Here is a 7,520-nt window from a genome sequence, read left to right as displayed (position 1 = left end):
TTTTTTTTCTCCGAAACTGAGGACCGAACCCAGGGCCTGGCACTTGCTAGGCAAGTGCTCTACCACTGAGCTAAATCCCCAACCCCAAGAGTAATCTTTTAACCCAACAATAAATCTATTTTCTTTAACAAATACATGCCTATTTTCTAAGGAAAATGGCTTGATATTTCACCAAATATGTCTGTGGTACTTGCAAAGGCTGAACAGTAGGAATTCCAACCCAAACACCTCCCGCCAGTATAAAATTTTTCTAAAAATACCATTTTTCCAATCGTGAATAATTTGTAACAATAATAGTCAGGGGCAGGATATTGTGTGCTTGAGAAAGGAATTTCTTAAAAGATATGTATGTGACTTCTCATGAAACATTTGAACAAGAAAAACCATAACATTTAAAAATTAGAGTTTATAAATTAATGTGGAAAGGGTATATCACTCTATTAATAGCTATCTACATATAATATATTTAATAGACTTGGCATTCATTTAAAAAGTAGTGAGACTTGGTCAAATCACTATGACCTATTGACATTATAAGCGTGACTCAAATATTTTTCTCTTTCAATAGTGTATTATGAATATGTAAGAGAAAATTACATAAGAACACCTTTATGCATTTTATCATAATCACAATATATTACAAATTTTACTATTTTCTTTCTTCATTTTTTAAAGATTTATTTATTTTATGTATATGAGTACACTGTAGCTGTCTTCAGACACACCAAAAGAGTGCATCTAATCTCATTACAGATGGCTGTGAGCCACCATGTGGTTGCTGGGAATTGAACTCAGGACCTCTGGAAGAGCAGTCAGTGCTCTTACCCACTGAGCCATCTCTCCCAGCCCTCTTTCTTCATTTTTATAGTGCATCTTTAAATAATATTTTGTTCAAAATTATGGGTAATGATTTTACCCTTCAGCTGAACTCTGTGTAAGCAATAGATATTCTCTCTCTCTCTCTCTCTCTCTCTCTCTCTCTCTCTCTCTCTCTCTCTCTTTCTGTATGGTGTACATGTGATGACTTTTCCTCAAAATGCCTGTTGTTGGCATTTTCATGAATTTGTAGGCATAAATGACATGCTAAAGTACCAGTTCCTTTTCAGGAATTTAACATCTGTTTCAGGCTTCATGTCTTTTTTTTTTTCCAGAATGACCTACATGCCTACACAGAATCTTCCATTAAATCATCTTTAGAATTCTCCTTTTCATATGGTTGGAATTCTTCTAGAAAATACTAATGTTGGCTTTAAGTTTAATAGTTTAGAAAGAGTTGTCCAAGAAAGACTTTTTTAGTTACATTTCTAGGGTGGAAATGTGTTTGCTTTGGGACTGGAGAGATAGTTCAATGGTTAAGAGGACTGGCTGCTCTTTCATAGGACCTGAATTCAGTCTACAACATCCACATGGTTGTTCACTACTTTCTGTATCTCCTCTCCCAGCAGATCTGATGTCCTCTTCTGACATAATTGCAGTATACAGACATATTATGTGGGCAAAGGCACACATGCATAAAGAAAAAATAAAAATTGAATTCACTGTCTTATAGGGGTAGTATTCTTCCAGTAAGATTATATGCTATAAAACTCTAAAATACTCTCAACATTTGTACTTTTACAGAAATCAAACATATATCGGAACGTAAACATTATATCAGATCTGTGTTAAATGCACATAAGTGGTATCAAACATATTCCAGGAGCTCACTGATGGCTCTATTACCTCTCATATTCCTTTTTGTTGTATTCTTGCAATATGAAAGTATTACATCATGTCTTTTTAGATTGGTGACCCATTTTACATCTCTCTCTACCCTGAAATTTGTCCTACATACTGAGTGTATCTGATGTAAAAGGATCTATCCTGTTAAACTGCAGTGACTGTGAAAAGTTGCATGCTGCTTATATGGTTTAGCAGGACAATAAAAATGATCTGATGTAGACATAAACACATTTCAGAGGGCATGATTCTTTGTGGTGTGGCAACTGATGATAGGCCACAGAGTTTTAGATATAATAGAAGTTAAGAAGGCATGTATTATTTTCCAATCTGTAACAAAGCACAGGAATGATTCTTAACCTCAATCATAGTAGATGTTGGTAAAACAGATACAAGTATATATTTTCAGATTTGTCTTAGGGAAGAGAATCAGGGAGATGATCTAGCTTACCAGACTCCACGTTTTCTCATAGCTCAGAGTTTCCTCCTCTGTGCTGTCTACTTGTGGATACACTCATGTTATGTCAGGAGAATGTCTTGAAACCACTGTCTGTTGGCCTGGTTTTTATTCAGCATCTGAATCTTTGTCCCATGGGCAAAACTCAGTTAGCCTATATACTGAACAAAAGAGAACCCTGTAGATAATTACCTTGGACATCTCTTAGGAGTTTCTTTGTTAAGAATGATACCACGTACTGCATATTTATGAAATAAAACAGAGATGCATATGAAAAGTATGAATAAGTCCAGGATTTAAAATTAGTAAGGTTATATGAATTTTTTTGTTAGCTAACAAATCCATTGATACCTTATTCATAATTGATCAGTAAGAGAAATCATGTATCGTGTGTTCTGTATGACCAAAATAAAGTGATTCTCTAATTCATGGCAGAGGTGTCTCAAATAGGCAGGCAATGCTGATCATATAGAAGTCATATCAATATATTCTCTGATAATTTACTCTGTTTGAATGTATGTACTTGATTTTCAAATCATTAAGGCCTCAGGAGGTATAAAAAAAGAACATTATATGAATTTTAAACAGATTTATTTTGATTTTATGCATTTATACACATCTCATATTTAAAACAGCTTTATTATAGCAAATTATATAACTACTATTTAATATATATAATTTAATGACTATTTCCATTTAATCTCCTTTTCCTGTCTAATAACATTCTTAGTCCTGAATCATATTTCGTCTAATATTAAAGTAGCTACTGAAGTTTCCCTTGATGTATGCCATTGTCACATGTACTTCTCAATTTTTCTAGATGGAACCCATGCTGGGCACTGCTCATATAGCCAAGAGCTAAGACCAGGGACATCAAAGTCTTAGGGGAATCCCAAATACTACTGCTCTAATAAAAGAATATAGTCATAAAATGACTTCTAATGGCATGCTATACTCACTATCTTGCTATAACCATAAAACCTTCTTCCTGCAGCAGATAGGAGCAAATATGGAGACCCACAAGTAGACAATGTATATATATAGAGAGAGAAACATTGAACTCAACCCTAAGTAGCATGTCTTTGTGTAATCTCTCCCCTCATGGCTCAGGGAAGTATGGGGAAGAAGATCTGTAAAGATTATGAGAGCCAGTGGGTACAGAAGACACCAAGAAAAAAAGGCCCTAAGATATAATAGGATTTATACACAGACGGAACTACAGAGATTGTATGCTCAGGATCTGTTCAGTTCTAAGCCATGTAGGGTCTCAGTTCTGAGAAGTATATGCCCCCACCCCAATATATAAGCTATTTCAAATTGACAAACACTCACACAGGAAAAAAATAATTTTCTCTAATGGAGTCTCATTTGGTATGCAAACACACTTAAGGATAGTTGCCATACCTAGCAGTAGATGGTCAACACAAATCAAACTCAATGTTATTTTTGAAGTTTATTTTTTTATATATTGCAATAGCAACTTAATTGAAATTAATTACATAATTGTAATTTACCTGGAACTAGGTAGTGTTATTTTTATAGCCTTATTTTATAAATATTGCAAATATTATAATGATGCTTTGAGAATTTATTTTCTTTTATTGGATTTTTTTAATTTATATTATAATGTTATTCTCTTTCCTGGTTTCCAGGAGATAAGCTCCCTATCCCATTCCCCTCCCCTTCTTCTATAAGGGTGTTCCCCTCCACATCCGCTCCCCTTCCCCACCCCTGACATTCCCCTACACTTTCGGGTTCAGCCTTGGCAGCACCAAGGGCTTCTCCTTCCATTGGTGCCCAACAAGACAATCCTTAGCTCCATATGCAGCTGGAGTCATGGGGCAGTCCATGTATAGTCTTTGGGTAGTGGTTTAGTCCCTGAGAACTCTGGTTGGTTGGCATTGTTCTTATGGGGTTGCAAGCTCCTTCAGCTCCTTCAATCTTTTCTCAAATTCCTCCAATAGCGATCCTAGTTCAATGGTTTGCTTCTAGCATTCACCTCTGTATTTGACAGGCTGTGGCTGTCTCTCAGGAGACAGCTATATCCGGCTCCTGTCAGCATGCACTTCTTAGCTTTTGTGCATATATATATATATATATATATATATGCTGTATACCCATTTGAAGTATACTTTTATTATTGTTGTTGTTGCTACTGTATGTTTGCCTAAACCATTTTTTAAACCTCACAGGTCTTTTGTTGTACATGCTTCCTGACATTGTGTTTTCATGAGATTTCTGTGTGTGCAACTATGTGGGTCTCAGGGTCAACTTTTGAATTTTCTGGCTTTGTTTGGCTTTTTCCCTTTTTCTTTTTTTAAATTTTTTTGTGTGTAATTTCTTTGTCCTATTCTGTTTATTTTTATCTTATTTTTATCATTATCATTAACATTATTACTATGTAGTTGCTTGCTTGTTTTCTAATGAGAGAGAAAGGAGAGGTATGATTTGCTTGGGCAAGGAGTTTCTGAAAAAGGAAAACCACAACTGGAATATATTTTATATAAGAACATTTTTAATAAAATTATTTTTAATAGAAGATACTTTTCTCTCCACTTATATGTGATGCATACTAATGTTTGAAATAAATTCTCCAGAATGAGTTAAATTATTTGTACTTTTTATTCCGTCACATCAATAAATATATATCTGATTTTTGAGTAGTATTATTGTTACTGATAGTCTGTTTTGTCATTCTTGTATTGATCCTAGCCTTAATGACTCAACTATCTCTCAAATCCCTTGGTGAGTATTTGAAGTCAGGCAGTATTATGCCTCTTTATGGCATTCATTTATATAAGCAATAATCTTGCTTAAAGTCTATTTTTTTAAAGTTTATTTTGACATACAGAATCCCCATAGGTCAAATTTACAGTCATTTTTTTTCTATACATCAGAAATATTATCGTAAAATTGTTCATGGTTTTATTTGTGTTTCTAGGAACTTCTCATTTCCTGTAGATTATTCACTGTATTGACAGGTATAATCTATAAAAACCTGGTGTTTAATATTAGTGTAATTGTTCTAATTATATCATCATCATTATTATTCAGTGTAATAATGTCTCCTCTTCCCTTTGGTTTACATATAGCTGCATCTCTTTACTTTTGCAGCTGAAAGCATGTTAATATTATCTTTAAAATGTCAAGTTTAAGTTTACATGCCAATTCATATTTGCCTATTGCAAAATGAGACATTTACATGACTGACAGGAAATGAAGGTAGTACAACCAGAATGGAAAACAGTATGTAGGTTTCATGTAAGCCAACCATGCTGCTTCCAAGTATATATCTGCAGTTGTTGAAATTTATGTGTTGAATGGCCATTTATCCACATATCATATTTTTTATAGTATTACTTATCACAGTCATGACAATCAGCTTAATTTTCCATGGATGAGGGCATAAAACTGGAGGTGGTTGATAGCACTGAGGGAACTGTTCTCCAAATGCAGCAGGGCAGATAGGTATTCACATATGTAGAGGTGGTCCTCATTCACATAGTAATAAGTGTCATTGTATATTTGATTATTAGTTGCTGATAACAACAATGAGCTAAATGTTAACAGATTCTGGTATTGTCATTACTATGACCCATTACCAGCCTCCTGTTTTGTAAATCCTAAAGGTCACACTGTCATCTATCTATAGATAGTTTAAGAGTTGTATCAGAGGTATCTCACTGCTGATTGGTTGTTATAAAGAGCTGACGACCAATAGTTAGTGTAGGAAGTGGAACTCTGGACGTTCAGAGGGAGAGAAAGTGAGCTGAGGAAGGTCATTTCTTAAGGAGACATGGGAAGAAAGAGAAGTAACTACTTTCTAGGAAGTTTTGGCTAGTGAAGTAGCAGGCTGCAGCTAGGTGGTTAGGTTAACATAGACGAGCTAGTTGAAAGTCTGCCCAGCTAAGACTTAAACTTCAGAATATTAAGAGGTCTCAACATCATTATTTTTGGTAGGTGGGTAATCTGTGTCTTATAATACACATCAAATGTTTCAGGTTGCATAAAACCTGTAGGAACTTTAGTCAGAAGTGGGAAAGTGGGCACAAGATTCCATTGCTCACTAAGGTCAAGGCAGGTAATTTCATTTAGTGACATCATCTCTGGTAGGCTGTACACACATCAGGGTAATCCTTATTACCAAGAATAACTGGGCAATGTAAACTAGACTCAATGGAGAAAGAAGGAAATAAAAAGCAATGTCAAATTTGGGTGAAAAGGGATGGGGAGGGGAGTTGGTAGGAGGTAAATATGCTAAAAGTTTGAATAACAAATTAAATTGCTATAATCACTAAACACAGAAGAATAGAAGGAAGCGCAATACTGAACTCCATCAACCTTATATATGTACATACTTGTAACATGTGAACAAATATGCACATGTTTCACAGAAATAGGGAATACTGTGACTTAAGCTTCTAGTTCATTATTCATGATGTATTATCAGTTTATGCAACAACACTTCTTAAATTTTAACTCTTAAATTTATTGTATATTATTCATTTAATTATTAATTTAGTTATTAATTTTTTTATTTAACTAAACAAAAATTTTATTACTCCTTTCTTTATTTTTTAGAAGGAAGAGTTAATTTGGGTTGATTGTTTCAGAAAGATGACAGTCTAAATGGATAGGAAGCATGGCTACAAGTGGCAGCAACAGGAAGCTGAGAGCTCTCACGTCTTCAAGTCTAAGATGAAGCCAAGTGCATGCATCTGAAGAGGCTTTGTATTTTAAGTATTAAAGCCTACTCCTTTTGTTTCATTCCCCATGCCTGCATTTTGGGCAGACAGGATAAATTTTGGATTGAAAGTTTTGGTTGTATTGGTGTCTCTTATATCTCCACTGGGTCCCTCCCTGGTTACAGGAGGTGGCCTCTTCTGGTTCCATATGCCCGACGTTGTGAGTCACAGCTAAGGTCATCCGACTGATTCTCAGGCACCTCTCTTATCCCAGGTCTCTGTCTCCTTCTGGAGATTCCCTTCACCTCCTTAACCCCATCACTTGCAGATTTCCACTCATTTTTATGGCCATCTATCCATCTATCCATTTCTTCCCCACACCTAGCCCTGAAACACCACCCCCATTCTTTTCCCCAGCTCCCTTCACTCCCAGTTCCCTCCCTCCATCTGCCTCTTGTGACTATTTTATTCCTCCTTGTAAGTAACATTCAAGCATCCTCACTTGTGCCTTCTTTCTTGTTTAACTTCTTTTAGTCTGTGGAGTGTAGCATGGTCCTTTTATTTTATGACTAATATCCACTTATAAGTAAGTGCATATCATAGATGTCCTTTTGGGACTTGGTTACCTCACTTAGGATGATATCCCGAGTTCCATCCAT

The sequence above is a fragment of the Rattus rattus genome, chromosome 5, assembly GCF_011064425.1.
Source record: "Rattus rattus isolate New Zealand chromosome 5, Rrattus_CSIRO_v1, whole genome shotgun sequence".
In the NCBI taxonomy this organism is placed as follows: domain Eukaryota; kingdom Metazoa; phylum Chordata; class Mammalia; order Rodentia; family Muridae; genus Rattus; species Rattus rattus.
Note: the sequence above shows the minus strand (reverse complement) of the source record.